Consider the following 16,885-nt stretch of genomic DNA (forward strand, 5'->3'; position numbering starts at 1 on the left):
ACTGGTGCAAGGTCTAGAATTTAACCATACTAATCCATACTGTACAGTATCCATACAGCCATACTAATCAATGAATCTGCATGTCTTTTCCTGTTTATTTAAAAAGACTTTACCATGTCATGCTCTAACTAACACAATTGTATATTCTTGTCAGTCAGCAATACAGCATGTAAGGTCACAACAGGTTCACCAACTGGGTCAAGCAGCAATTGTTATTTAATGTGGCTATGATGTGAATGCATGTATGCATCATTACGGATCACAGGGTTACTGTGGAAGACTCACAGAAATAATGATATACAGTGTGCTAACAGGCATCAGGAAAAAATCACTTTTGTGGTACTCCACCACATTGAATTTGAAATGAAACAATGAATATTAAAGTGCAGACTGTCAGCTTTAATTTGAGGGTATGTGCTGCACATCAATATCAGGTGATCTGTGTAGGAACTGCAGACCTTTTTATGCATAGTTCCCCCATTTAACCTCATTACTGTATGCAGACCTACATTGTAATTTGTCTTAGTCATTCTCATATCCTTGTGTTTGCAGTCAGTGCATGGCTTGGCTTGAAATAATGCAGCAAGTGAAAAAGAAGGGCCCAGACATTTGTATTTCTTTAGAAAAAAAAAAAAAAAAACCTAAAGACAAATAAGTTGCAGTTTTGTTTGTTTGTTTAGTGTTGTTTTTTGGCTATGCAATAAAATCACTACACGAAAGATATGTTTGCTGCAACAATGATTTCACCACTTTCCTACAATTCGCTGGTAAACTGAACCATATCAATTCCTGATAATAATACAGATAGAGCTATGCCCTTTATTACCTGAAGGTGTCCTATGGAATAGCACTCAGGTCAGGAAAATATGTTGGTCAAGTTTACTTCTCAGGGTGTACTGTATAGTTTTTGCATTAATTAGCAGTTTACACGAGCACCATGTGACCCTGTTACAACCACATTAATTAGAATATTCTGTTCTCAATAGTCACCAGAAACAAGCATTTAACTATTTTAATAAAGAAATGTTTTTAAAAGAATTCCCGGGGAATTTCTCCCAGATCCCCCTAGCATTTAGGTGTTCCCCCCAGGTTCAAAATCACTCCTGCACCTCTGAAGTAATGCTAGAATGCTATGGAATACAGTCACAGCATCCTTCAGGCTAAACTGTTCTTACCCTCAAACCTGACTGGAGACTAGTTTACATTTTAGTTTGTTTTAATGAACTCACTTCCTATCTGAGCATGCCATCACAATGTTTCACAAATGAAACAAACTGTATATATGCTATCAAGAAAGTGAATAGGATATTTGGTGTATGTTCTGGAGTGAGACAAGCACCCAAAGCCGTGAAAATTAAGCACCCTGGTGCCACTGAATCTGAAATACCCCCGGCCAAAAAACCTGGCTTGAGAGCATTCCAATAAATCCTGTTGAGAGAATGCAATTTCCTAACTAGGTCCTAGGTCACAGTTCCATTCATCTGATCATAAGACTCCTTTGCACCACTTTCCAGCTTGTTGTTGTCAAATAAGCTGATTTGTAGCATTTGCATTTCTGCTATTGTTAGTGAACCAGTAATGCTTAATTCAAATGGTTAATTAAACTTTTGGCTTTTATTATCATTGGTGGAGTAGGGCCAAGCTCAAAATCAAATGGAGGATTATACAGCATAGGGTTTATCATGCTCATGTCTTGTTTGTATACAGATCACAGGCAGTGATTGCAATGTGAAAATGTCATTATGGGGATAATCAAGTATTCTCTGTGTGCATGTATGTATGTATGTATGTAATGCACTTTTTCAATGAGGCTGAATTATATATGGTTTTGTGTTTTCTTTTTTCCCAAAAATGACTGAGTCACCAGGAATAAACAGAAAGGCACTGCATAATAAATTACATTAAAATAAACAATGTTGCCATTATCATTATACTGTACGATACAGTGACATTAAAAATCCCGCGCTTGTACATTATTGTCTTAACTTGGTCATAGAATATGTTGCATGAAATACTACTTCAATTTGTTCTGAAATGTTCTTACATATTAGTCTGCCATTGTTACAGTATGATAACAGTGACAAAACAGAAAATGGCACTTCATATTTTAAATATTTCTTATACTTTACTCACTTTTTCTCCCCAGTCTTGGAATTCCCAATTATATTGTTTTTTATCAGTGCTCAGTATCATGACCCCTATTGATTTGGGAGAGTACAGACAATTGTGTACTCTGCTTCGAGGCACATGAAGTTAGCCTCTGATTCTTATCACACCGCAGTTTTCATGTCTGGCTTGCACAGGCTTGAGTCACTGAGGCAGAGGTAGACAGTTCATGTGCAGTTTAGCAAAAGGGCACCCAATTGACAAGCAGGGGTCAGCGGTGTGCAAAAACAGACACTGCTTTTTGAAACTCTCCCATGCCTGGGCAATGCTAGAGTCAGCTGTTATCGCCACACTCAGCACTGGAACAGTCCATATTTGAAACTAGACAGGTGGGGCTATCTTTGCACTAGAACAGTAATTAACATGATAATTAACAAAATGAGCCACTCAGCATCCCCATATTTTAGGTAAATGGCATTATAATTAGCATTTCATTCATTATAACTACACCTCTGGGTCACCGTAGAAATCAGTAATCCTGTAAAAAAAAATGTGTGTTTTGATTTGGTGTAAACCAATATGAGTTCAGATTGTCATCTGGTCAAACATTTTAGGTGGTTTCAGGGGTCTTAAATTCTTTATTTCAGTGGAGTACATGGACATTTTAAGACTGCTGTAAGGCATGTAATAGATACAATTACATTTTAAAAACAAGTCAATCAATGGGTCATCCCCTATGTTTTATTCTAAGGTACCCTGAGGCAGTACTTTGTGACAAGGGTTTCCACTGATCATAAATGAAGGGCAAAAAAAGTTGAAAATGTACACCTGAGCCCTGTTGCTCAAAGATCATGATATTTTGTGTTCTTTGCTTTTTGCATTGGCAGTTACACTCCACAATCTGTAGAAATGCACAACTCATTTTCTACGGTAATAGCCTGTTTTGCTGCCCCATGAAGACATTGATCTCTTCCTTATCACATGTATATAATTATGCCTTTAGAATCTGATTTGCAGAATAGAGGTAAGCTAATTGAAAATGTAATACGAGGGTGGGAATTAATAGTATGAATCACTGCTGCATATTTAATTGAAGGATTTGCATAAATGCTTGTCTTGGAAAGACAACTTCACTGTGGATTACCAAAAGCTAATTTTCTGCAGACATGTAAGCAGAAGTTGCTACAAAATGGCAGTCATCTTGTAAATAAAATGCACCTCAGGTGTGCCTGACCAAATAGCTTGATTTTGCTCTCATCTGATCAAAACACTTGATTATTGGAACATCAGCTGGAACTAAGATTTACGGTCAGATGAAACCAAAATTCTGCATTTTGGCTACACACACAAGAATATTATTAATGAATCATGGTATGCGGACACAGTAAATAATGTAACAATTTGAAAGTTGAACTAACACTGGACATTTTGACTGTGTATCATGCAGAGCACAGATCCTTGAAACTAGCACTGACAACACGACAATATCACCTGAAGGCCTCACACTCCAAATTTACATAAATCACTCATTCACATACCAGACAATGTTGGAACACTTGCATCTTGTACATATTCCATTGAATAGAAGACGACACACACACACAGAGAGATAGAGGCACAAAACTGACTAAATTTCCTTAAGCATTTTGTGAAAACATCTCTCACATGACACTGGACCAAGAACTGCAGAACTGAGCGTTGTTCTGTCATAACTGAGGCTTTTCCATGGAAGCTAAGTTGTGGTAGGGCTCAGTATTGGAGAGAGGGAATCGGGAACATTTGAGAGCCATACATCTGGGCTGTATTACTGATCATCCCACAACTTAAAAGTGTGCTTCTTTCCACAGCAGGCGTCTGAGACTGGGGAATCCTCGATGAGAGAAACAAACAAAGAAGTAATGTGGCTGAAAACTTTTAGTTGCATTTTGTTTAATTTGGTTTTTGATTTTTATTTCAGTTTATTATTTTTTACCTGAAATCCATAAGGGGAAAATGTTTTTTTGTTTATTTGTTTAAATTTCCCTCTTTTAATAAAAAACTGGTGAAAAGTGGGAATTATTGCATCTGCCTGTGTCCAGCTCTTCTGTCCCTCTCAGCAGTAATTGCATACTTTAAGAGGACACTGATTAATATTGCCTTGGCTTGTGCAGCAGCCTCTGGAGAATTATGGGGTGTTGAATGCTGCTGCATCACAATTATTGTTATCTTATTAACACAATCATCATATGAACTGCTGTCAGCTGCTCAATAGTGGAACAAATGAGCATGTCTACAATTTTGGCATTATACACATGCAAAGTGATACAGTGGTTAGTGGAGGAACCGCCACAGTTGAGTTAATTCATTTTTGCCGATGGGTCCAAACAACCATTTGCTGTTTTGCAATAATGGTGATCATTTCGTCTGACAACTACCATTTCCTCAGATTATGTAGAGGTGCCACATGAGCAACCACAATGCATATATTTTCCCTACCTTGTAGAAATTAATAGTTTGCAGGATCTACAGGTAATGTACAGTGAGGAAAACAAATTCCTGTGTGAGATTGCTTGGTGTTGACTATATCAAGTTACATATTCCAAATCATAGGGCAAATTTCAGAGCATTATGTTAGTTTTGCTGAAGTAGTGATGAATATCACTAAAAAATCTACTTCCTCAAGGAACCAAAACCAGGACATGGAAATTGCATAAATTTAAAATGGCACACATCACCGCTCTTATGGGTATCATACGCATTTTTTTGTTTACCAAAACATCATCTGGTGTTTACCAAACATCATACTCATTACTGAGCATGAATTAATAGATATAAATTAAAATATAGAATAAGGTAAAAAGACTAACATTTAATGCCAGTCTCACAAATATAAGTCTGTCAACATTTATTCATATTCACACAATCTCTGATTGGCAAACTGTGAGTGCACAATATACTTATATACTCATATTCTTTGCAAAGGCTATTTGCATCATGATCTATGCAAATTTGTAACTGTTTAGATACCCATACAATGCAATGTAGTAAAATGTGAATGGCAGTGAAATCATCGTAGTAAAAAAAAAATAAAGATGAATGTGAATTTACATTGCTCATGTTTAGTTTTAGATTAACATAAGGCTCTATTTTCCAGAATCAATCAGTGCACATTGCACAGGAATTGCTGTCAATGACATACCACAGCAATGGAAGAGGACAACGATAAAAGTAATCAGATGTTTCTTACAACAAATTATTTCATGCATAGAGTCAACTGGTCGAGTACAGTAAGTAAAGTAAGCATTGGTCGAATACAATAACTGCAGCATCGGTTAGGCCACTGTAACGAAGGAGTTAGACTTTGACGGGTCTTGACGAAAGATCAGTTTTGCCACGAGGACACTTTACATAATATTGCATGCAACAACGTTTTTTATGCATAGAAACATGAAATCCAGGTGGAAATCGACGTAAACCAACCAGCTTCTTTAAAAATAGGTAAAAACCAAAAACAATGAGCCATAAACTTGAGGCATAAGTCATTTATCTGTTATAAATCTGTGCCCGTCAACTCAACACTACAAATATAAAAGAAAATGTTGCTATCCTATGAACAATAAAAAGAAAAAGTAATCAGCATTCCAAATTTCATTTGGTTTTTCACTTTTTGCAATATTGACATAGTGCTTTATTTTTTTTTTACAGAGGGGATACAACAAAGATGTTTATTAATAAAATAATAGAAAGCATGTACCATACATCCCATTTCACACAGACAAATTCTGACATGTCTCACATAAGCCGCCCCTTCTCCCTTTTTTCACGGTTTTCATAAAATAAATGATCTTGCAGTCCCTCAAATTCATATTTATAAATCCCTATCTAGTAAATGAGTATTTAACCTATATAAGGTAACCTAAAGAAGATAATTATAAAAGATGTAAAATATGAAAAGTGTGACCATTTCATAATGGGTGGCATGCCATGACAAGACTTGTGCAATATTATTAAGGATCACGTTCAGTGAGATTTCAAGAAGCTGGTCAATGCATAGTGAATCACAGAAAATGAACATTTTGTATTCCCAAAGCTACATTGTGATTTTTTTTTTTCCAGAATATGTGAAATTCCTTCTTTAGTAAGATAATGAGTGCCTATTATTGCTGTTGCATGATGAGCTCAATTCAAACACATATCTCTGATTGTCCATGCAGGAGTACCAGAGCACTGAAACTCATTAATGATGTTAGCCTATAAAGTGCTGATAGCCAGTATCTTTCTAAAGTACTTTCACTACCCCAAAGGCTACCAACAAGCCAAGCCTTTCTTTGTTTTTATCTGATACTTTGCAAACTGACATCTGAGGTCATTTGAAGCTGAAGCAGCTTAAGAATATCAAATAGGACAGTCAGACATAATGTCAGTTTAAGAATCCTTTAAGCTTTAAAAAGTGTTATGAACAGTAATGTTCAAGTGTTGCCACAGCTATAGTATATTATGATTGTTTGATTATTGTTGTTACAACTGCTGTGGTGGATCCAAATTTAAGCTTACATAAAATAAATAAATATTTATCTGATTTATCAGGTTATGGAATACCAAAACGTGAAATATGCATAAGCACGTTGCATTTAAATTTCTTTAATCCGACAATCAAATGCTAAAAATGAACTTTATTGTACATTATACATTACCAAATGTGTGGGATTGGTGGTGAGCAGTATCAATCCATTGTTGAAACCTGTGCTAGTGGTGGTGGCTTGCTGTCGGTGGCGGTATTAACTTGAAGGACTAGCGACAGCAGGTGAGCACGATAATTTTTAAGGGCAGAAAAATAGTGTAGCTGTAGATTTGAAATGATGTTCATGTTGTAGGCAGCAAGCTAGTATTTTTTTTTTCAGATGTGTATGTACAGAACAAAAGCAATCATTCAATTTTGGCATGAGTGAACGTGGACAGTGGGAACTGTGAACAATTTTGCAAAAACTGTCTCTAAGTTGTTTGATGCAGTTAAACTGACTTTCAACCTCCCACACCCAAAATGGCAGAAAATTCTATTTGGATTACATAAGGATTAGATAATCTTTTCATGGTTAGCAAGCTAGTGTGAACAATGCTATGTAAAATAAATTTAGACACCTAAAGAGGATAAAGTGTTTTGCACAGGTAGACAAAAATAGATGATTAAATGAAAAAAAAGAATCAAATAGACTAGCATGGGATCAACAAAGATCAACAAATAAACAAAGAACAGTCTATTTACAGCTCTGATAGAGTCACTTTCTCTGTCTTTTTTTTAATTGACAGGATGAGCTGAAGTTTTATGGTAGTTCGGGTTATTTTTTAATGCTAATGTTTGGAATAGTTAATTGTGTTATTTTGCTGCTTGTTTTCTCTTCCCTCATTATGTTAATTTGGAAATGTGGCTCTCCAGCTGAGTAATATGACAGGAAATTAGGCTAATTAGCAACCAGCTCATGCAGTAGCGTGTCAGTTTTAGAAGAGAAAAAGCAAGGTATGCTTGAAGAAGAATTCATTAATAGGTAGTTATTGGGCAATATTTGGTTATTACTTCTCTTTGAATTTGATATTTCCTCATGTTTGTAGAGACATAGTTGTGATCATAAATATAAATGTTTCACATTTTTATCAGGCTTAATTGATAAAAAAAGTTGTAGTAGGGTGCACAAAAGAGTGGACAAATACTGATATATACGTAGCAGTGGAGGCTTTTCTGTAACTCCATGTTAAAAATGTCTCCTGCATTATTGCACTGAATGACTGATCTGACTGGAAATTGAATAAATGAAAGGGTGGTCTCTGACTTTCGCACAGTACTAATTTACAAATGTATGTGTACACCTGAACATCACACCCATGTCGTGATGTTGGGTGCAAGGTGCGGCTCACAGTTGGCTTTCCAATTCATCCCAAAGGTGTCTGATGGGGTCAGGGCTCTGTGCAGGCCAGTCAAGTTATTCCCCACCAAACTCAACAAACCATTTCTTTACAGACCTTGCTTTGTGAATGGGGGAACTGTCATGCTGAAACAGGAAAGGCCTTCCCTAGACTGTTGCCACAAAGTTGAAAGTGCACATTTCTCTAGAATGTCATTGTATGCCGTAGCAGTAAGATTTCCCTTCAGTGGAACGGGTCTAGCCCAAACCATGAAAAACACCCACAGACCATTATTCCTCCTCCACCAAACTGTACAGCTGACACTATTCGGGCCTGTACAGTTGGCACTATGCATTCTGCTAAACCCATATTTGTCCGTCAGACTGCCAGATAATAAAGCGTGATTTATCACACCAGAGAGCGCATTTCCACTGCTCCACTGTTACAATAAGGTCACTATAACATTATATATAATTGCTTATATAAGGCTTTTTGTGAGTCAACTGTTTCAATCATAACCCAGCACTACCCTAATGACTTATAGTATAGACAGCACTTTGTATGTATGAGTAACTTGGCATTTCTGTACGTTGAAAATGTGTTTTTCTTCAGATAACAAATAGGGCTAAAGGTGCACAATTTTGGTAAAAGTGCATAAAGACAGATATTGCCAGTGCATCATAGATATGCCTTAGCATAGTTATTTAATAATATATTCAAGGTAAATATCCTGCATAGGTTGCCTTTAACATAGTATGCCTTTAACATTCCTTTACTGTTAAAACTATTTTATCCCAGTAAAGGAATGTACGTTGGTTCATTGGTTGGATAGAAAATCCAAAAAAATATATTCCTCTACTTTTGGTAGTTAAATGAAAAAGGCAAAAGCCATATCTTCTAGCAGGGAAATACATTAAAGTGTCAGCACTTTGCTAAAAGTTAATGAAAAAGACACAAGAATGTGATATGGCTTATTTAATGTTTAACTGTGGTGCATTTTTTTCTTTGTATTTTTAAATCCTACTTCACCAAAACACCCCAGGAACATATTAGGAGAAAAATACAACTCTTTTTGATCTTACATATTAAAAAGCCAACCGTACTCAGTGTTTTCTAAACCATTGATTTGGTCTTAATCTTACCATGATCATCACGTTGTGTTCTTACAGTAGAGTAACATATAAAATATATACATTTTAAAAAATTGCTAAGGCCTCACAGTTTCCATATTCTATTCAATTTCACCTCCTCAACATCTGTGGTGTTCAACATTGTGGAGACAGATTCCTCAACAAAAGATAGTTACACAAACCAAGCAAATATTATATAACCTTGTCAAGAACAAGTTTCTCCATTGGATATACCATCAAAATGAACATGTATTCTGATGTAATTTACAAAATAGGGTGCTCAGGCAACCAAAGCTTCAGAGTGTTTTTTTCCCCCCACAGAATATATATTCAGAGAGGCTTATATGACAACACTTCTGAATTGAAAACAAACGCAATTACGTGTTCAATTAACTCTTCCCTGAGTGCTGCTGCCCCCTCAGGGGCAGGAACCAGGCTTAGAGAAGATGGCACTATCGTCTCACGGCTTAAAGACCCCGGGTTCAAATCCGACTGTTGCATTTCAGCATGGAGTTTGCATGTCCTCTCTGTATCCGTGTGGGGTTCCTCGGGGTACTCTGGTTTTCACCTGAATCCAAAGACATGCTGTCAATCTATCCTGCATAATTAAAGGTTAAACCCTTCGTGCAAACCCCCAAGTGGCTAGCCTGCTAAGGTTGCTCGACTCAGACATTCAGTGCTCCTGCAACCAAACAATGTGTGAAAACAACAAACTCTGTGTTCTAGCTTCATTTATAGACAAGAGGCACCCCCTCCCTGCAGTTCATCCAGAACTACACCCCCCCAAATCATGACACACTGGACAATAGTGTCTATCTGGGAGTTCATAAATATTCATTCACCACCAAAAATTTGTATTCCATCATAGCATCTATTTTTCAATGTGATACCAATGTTTCGTATTAAACCATCAAAAGAGGCAACTTTACATGCTTTATGATGGACAAAAGTATTTTATGAGGTTTATTTTTTCATATGTTTTTGGACGCCTAGCTATGTTAGACCCCTATATTGATGAAAAGGTAATAATTCCCACTTGAAATGATGCAAAGGTGAGTTTCATGAGTCAAAACAGTTTATTTGTAGTTAAATATATAATTATGTCATGATTTACAGCAATGCTCAATTTAGACATTTTGGATAGATTTGCAGACACTCAGGGACACCAGGATACACTTCTTTTTGTTTCTTAAATCTATGTGTGATCTCTTAGTATTTCACTTCAAGCTGAAGGAGGACAGTTTATATTAAAACATTTTAATATTTTGCCAAGATAATTGCATTTATGGCACTTTGTGTTTATCAATATTATTAGCATAATCAAATTTAAGTATTGAAATAAGTGACTGATGATGATTGTTATTTTGACTTGAATGACTGTTAGCCATGGAGTGATAATTTAAACAGAACTGTAATGAAGCATTAGATATCATAGCCATGGTATATGGTTATTATACCATAATTATTATCAAATCAGATTGCGAGATTTGCCGTACCCATTTTACAATTGCTCATATATCATGATGAGTTGCATAGCACTACTCATTAACAATATGAATAGCCAGTAAGAGGCAGAATGTGGTTAAACAACATGAAACAGTAGCAAGCCGAGTAAGTAGCTTTGTGCGTAGTTAGTGCCAGCAAAAATGTTTATATTTTGAGGACAAGTTTCCCCAAAATATTAACGACCCCTACTTATATTTTAATCGTTGGCAAATGACCATGGCATAAGCAGAATAATCCACTCTGAGGTGTGCATTAAAGGGTTTGAACATACTCCATGGAGGCAAACTCTGCTTCGCATTGGGTGGTTCTTTAACACACACCTCCTTGTCTATTATATCTGACGTATTTTCCCTATATCCACTGAATATATATATATTTTTTTAAATTCTGGTCTTTCAAAATGTACTCTTCATTCTCCATGTCTGTGCCATCTACCCCCTTATCATCTGCTATGCCTGCAGTGATAGATGCCCTTGCTGTTGTTCCACTGTTAATGCAGGGGATAAGCATTAAACCTTATGTGCCTTCTTTTTTTTTTTGAATCTCCTGTTGATAATCTTATAATACCCAAAGGTATAAATGTGTGTGTGATTGAATTCTGCAAAATCTCACCTGGGGAATGGAATTTTGTACATAATTTCAGTGTTCTGGCCATGAAACAGGCTTCTCTCCCATGCAGTTCATTTTAAATTTGCCCTGACTTATAGTTTATTTATTTTAGGGAGAGTGCGATGCTTAATTTCAGTGCAAGTTTTTAACAGGACTAGATATTTTTATATTACTACAGAATGTAGTGTAGTATAAATCAACGCTATTCGTCCCAAAGGTCGCAGTGTCTGTAGCATTTCCTCCAACCATGTAGCCTACTAAACCACCTGATTTCACTAATGAGCTTACTTCCCTACAGTGGCGGTTGCTGAGTTAAAAATAGATGGGGTAGAAACCTTCCCTTTAAATACATTTTTATTTATTTTCATTGATAAACAAGTGTGCAAATGATATGAATATTCAATTTGCAGGAATAATAAAAGAAACAGCTTCACTTTTGTCACATTATGTTAGGGAAATTAAATGATAAATTAAATTTAGGAAAATCAGTTTTAATCAGTAACTACCCAATGAAAAAGATACCCACTCTCTTAACGACCGCAATTGCTTTCTGCACAACCTTCAATAAGGGCAACAAATCTGTTATAAATATTCTCTGAGAATGGGTGTGGAGAATGTAGAGTACATGTGTCCACAATTTTAAATAATGTTGATAAAATAAATGTGCTCAATTTTGCGATGCAGATAAAAATAATTGTATTACTCACCTAATATGGTACCTAATGGTTCCTCACATGTCTGAAGTTTCCTCTCAACTTGCTGTTATCATGGAAAATAATTAACCATGACTTGTTTCTGAATCAGTTCTTTTTTTTTTTTAAATGTAATGTGTTGTTCTCTGACGATTTTTCAAATCAGAGGTGATATCTGTATTTCTCCCAAATGGCTAAATTGGTAAAGGTACTCATACCATGTGTAGGATGGGACCTGTAGCCTAGACATGGCAGGTTTGAGCCTGAGCTGTTATTAGCCTGCTACGAATGGCAGTGGGGGCACACAGCTGGATTTTCACCTGACTGGTGTAAACAGGGTTTAAGCTCTGCAGGCTATCTTGGGCTACCACTGCACCCGCTCGTCTCAGGCCTTGTACACATTGGCAAGTTTGGTTTTGTAGTGTGTATGAGGCCTTAGCAACACGTCAAGTGCCCAAAGGCACGCAGCTTCCATCAGTGAGCGGTATGCTTCTTAACTAATCAGTCTAATCTCTCTTTGAATACTGTGCGGCCTGTGATGGAGCAAATGGTCATTTTGTCATGGCAAAGTAAATCAGAGGACTGCCCAAACTTCAATTGCAGTGTGAGTGATGAGAGTAATACTAAATTGTAAAAAAATAAATAAAAATAAATACAAAATGGGTCATTGCCAGTTAGGAGTTGAACTGGTAACATCAGGTAAGAAACTGATAGCTTGAGAACCTCAGCTTCCTTTCCTAAACATAGTTGTGTCATTTTCTCCAATCAAAGTGAGGAGATATACATACTCAGTCCCAGCCAGCGCCATTAGCTAGGTTAATCTCTGTCTTCCGTAAAAGAATCTTAATGCGCTTGCTTGTCACGTTCGTTCGAGATACGCAAGGCTACAAAAGTTCAAATGTACAAACAAGCGCTACTGTCCTACCCTTTTTGCCTAAGCCCTCGTAAAAAGCGTTAATTTAATAACACGGCCAATGCGAAACTAAAAGTAATTAAAACATACCTCAGTCCAGTTACCAACGCGGGCCTGGCATGTGAAATACCAAAGGATAGTTGAAGGAGGTCTCGCGACGATCGATTACATCTTACCTTGTTTTAAAGTGACGCCTTCCCTATACTGGAGCTACCGCTGGGTCCTAACGTCCCACCTGCTACAGTAATTTGTTCAGAATGTAATATTTTGGATGATTAGCTTAGTCGTTACAGGGAAAGACAAGAAAATTCTAAGACAGATCATTTTTTGTGAAAAATGTGAAGATGCCAGCCACAAAATGAAATGGCATCTGTGATGCTACCAACTTCTAACTTGTTGGAGCACTAATTGGTTATGATAAGGATGAATGTCATGAATTTTAGACTGATGAACCTTCCAGACTTTAATGGACAAAAATGCTGCATTTGTTTATGCCTGATAATATTTTCACAAACGATGACACATTTACTGCTTAATCTGGCATCATTTGGACTCATGGTTTCATGACATGGACTCATCTTTTAAAATAAAAAAGGCAGGCAAAAATTACATGTGGAGCTTATGGATCCTAGATGAAATAATGTCAAGCACGAGGAGATATGCTGATAGACCAAATATGACAATTCTAGGACTAATGGGATGGCAGGACTGAGGGAAAGGATATACTGTATATATCACTCAGAAAACCAATGTAGAAAATAATCAATGAATGTTCCAGGCATTCCAGTGATATTCCCATTACCGCTGGTTTTACAGCATGACTAGGATGAATATTCGATTGCATTTGGCTAGTTGTTAAGCCTGCAATATTCTATATTGCGCTGTAAATCCTTCCAACTTCAAAGCCAAGTTCTGTATTAATATGACCAAACACACTGGCTGTATAAGCAGGGATCAACATGAAAACACACTTCCAAATTTTTCCTTTAAATGCATGTGACAGCTCATCTTCTACGCTATGGTAATACAATTCTAAATATCTCAAAGCATTAGCACTCCAGGTGCGCATATCTACAGTATATATCATGAGAATTAAATTTTCATATCATGAGAACCACTCATCTTGAGAGTTTATTCCTTACATAAAGTATAACAGAATAAGTGTGTGTACAGGAATATTGTCTGCTACAGTAGGAGATGTCACCCTTTGGAGCTTCGGTAAGGTGTTATTAGTTTCCTTTGTTTGAGACCTTGAACTTTAGCTGAGTGGACTGTTGTGTGGAGCAGCTAAAGTAGGCCAATTTTAAACCTACAGCACACAAACCCTTATTACAAAGGCAAAAACACCACTGAGCATGTGTACCATATGAGAGCAAGTTCATGTTCATTTAAATAAATTTGAAGGCATAAGGAAGTGTATCTTCAGAGCTCAGCCAGTATTATCAAATCAAGATTCATTTAAAATGGTATAGCAACCAAAAGGATTGCTTGGCAAAATTATATCAGGATTCAGGACACCACAAAAAAGAAGAAGACTGCTTCATTATTTTCATTCCTGGACCTTGTAGCAGAGTTGTTAGTTGGCAAGGAAAATAAGCTGTTATTACAGTGATCTAAGGTAGTTACAATGCTCAACCCCTTAAAGCTGTTATTGCTTTTAGAAAATGTTAGTCCAGTATTAAGTGTCTTTATGTGCATGGCTGCATTCCAGTGATATTGCTTAAGTGTTGCTGTTGGGACTGTGAAAGAAATATAAGTTTCTGGTACTAAACTGGTACACATTGTTCATATCCCTGAGATTTGATAATGGGCTGTGGGCCAATATCTTCAACAGCCATTCTCCTAGGAGAGATTAAAAACCCCATCAGCACTTTGGGATGCATTACATACCACCCTTAAACAAACTAGTAACTATATATGATGGTGATTAAATGCAAATTGGAATTTAAAAGGTTTTTCATGCTAAAGTATCTGTTTTTTTATTTATTCATTATTTGTCTGTACAGTGTACTCCCATATTCTTGACCAGTTACATCAGTGTAATAATAATAATAATAATAATAATAATAATAATAATAAAGTATTATTATTATTATTATTACACAATTAAGATTTTTAAAATATGTATAAAGTAACTATCTCTTAATATGTACTTCCAAGTGAGGCACAACGTTTGCCAGTAATTCCAATTTGAATTGTTGCTTATATTCACTGACATGCTGAGAATGCAGATCAGTGCATTATAAAACTGGTTGGCAGATAAATCCAGGTTACTGAGTGTGGCAACACAATGAAATCACTTGCATGGCTGATATCACCCAGCACAGTGCGAACTGTTCACATTCAATACAGATCTGATTTGGAAGCATTACGAGGAGACAATTGCACTGTGGAATACGAAGTGATATTCTTGTTCACTTCCAAATAGCATATACTTTAATTACAACAACACTGAATGGCAATTATTCTTTTCTCTCGGTATGTGCAGAGCTATGGTAAATAAAGTTGTCTTATAAATAAATATGTTCTGTAAACAATCCATTACCCCCCAATTCTGAGCATGGATGGTCCAACATTGCAAAAAGCATAGCATTGTGATTGACATGACATAGCATGTGCCGAAAATAGACATTTTAAACATACAGCCTCACAGAGGTATAATCCTCGAAGTCAACTGAAATATAGTCAAGCAAGCACCATTATTTATCCATTTTAATAGCTTTGGTTTACACTGTGAATTTGTTTGTTTTAGATTGCACTGTATGCTAATTGATATGTATGGGAACTCTAGTTTCTGGAGAAAAATGACACTTGATTTTTTACAGTTGAGTGTATGCTGTCAGCTTGACTGACATATTTGATTAATGAGAGTAAACTTTGGCCGCGAGCTGTTTCATCAGTTTGCAACTGGCTTGCCTTTGTTGGCATGTCTTTATGCCCATTATAAGGTTATGCTTATTATTAAGTGCAAAGTTAACCTTAACAGCATATTTTTAGAAAATAACCTTGTTCTGCTGCCAAGTGTATTCTGGAAAGTTTCACTTGAATGAATATGTGGATCCTTCAGATGTCCCTACAGGTCTTGTTCCTATAAAAAAAAAGGCCTTGATTCAATTAATCTATCTTAGAACTCATCTTTGACTTGGCTACTTTTTCAGTATTAATGCATTTTTAATTAATATTGGTGATTGCAAAACTCACAAAGCTGATTTTGTGAGAAATTAACTTGATATGATATCTGATATTGATACAAAGTATCATGCAAATAAAGGTTTAATACATTCAAAGGCTAGAAAAGGGTTTAAAATGTAAAATGTCATGACTTCAGAAAAGACATTTCCAACTACTGGACACCAAAGTGTGTGAACATCCTGCATATCAGATTTCTACTCTCAGCATCTTAGGCCTTTCCATCTAGTTTATAGCAATTGCATCAAGTTCAGCTAAAACGATTTTGTGCTTGACCTGGCTATGGAAATCCACAATCAGAGGGGTTGGTAGGCCTACTATATATATATGATAGAAAGATAAGAAAAGGTCTGCAATTTTCCTCACATATGGTATATGCTCTGCTACTATATACAGTATATATCATAAAAGAGTTCTGCTGATTTCCACCAAGCGGATAAGATTTATTTTTTAAATGCTTAGTGGGTTTTTGAGAGCAGAATGCCCAACCCCCAATCCCTCACCCACTCCCCAACACACACAGAAGTCTTATAATTGCTGCTGGCGAGCTCTGAAACATGAAAATCTGCATATCCCTTGAACTGATTCATTCCCAGTACAAACACACATGTGACTGAGATAATTTATGTTTGAACAAGGATTTGTCTGGAAGTTATGAGAACAAAAGGATTTTACAGTTTGCAAATGTATTCTGCTGGGACAATGTGGGAGCCAAATGGATGTCATCAAAGGATGAGTTGTACCTGCTCCTGCTGCCTGAGGAGTAATATTGACTTGTTGAAACAGTTCAGTTCATGAATGTTACAACTTGCTGCCAGTGGATTAGGCCTTTTTTTCTTCTGATTATTTTTTCTCGCCATCAA

The 16,885-nt window shown here is 36.4% G+C and overlaps 1 long non-coding RNA gene across 1 annotated transcript; it reads right to left on the minus strand.

Moving 5' to 3' along the window:
* Positions 1-8,943: 8,943 nt before the first annotated feature.
* On the minus strand, positions 8,944-13,020 carry LOC135239837 (uncharacterized). Its single transcript, XR_010325512.1, has 2 exons — positions 12,924-13,020; positions 8,944-9,681 (listed from the first exon to the last, which is right to left on the minus strand). It is a non-coding gene; the product is annotated as an uncharacterized LOC135239837 (long non-coding RNA).
* Between the last annotated feature and the right edge of the window lie 3,865 nt (positions 13,021-16,885).

The sequence above is a fragment of the Anguilla rostrata genome, chromosome 14 (assembly GCF_018555375.3).
Source record: "Anguilla rostrata isolate EN2019 chromosome 14, ASM1855537v3, whole genome shotgun sequence".
Classification (NCBI taxonomy): Eukaryota; Metazoa; Chordata; class Actinopteri; order Anguilliformes; family Anguillidae; genus Anguilla; species Anguilla rostrata.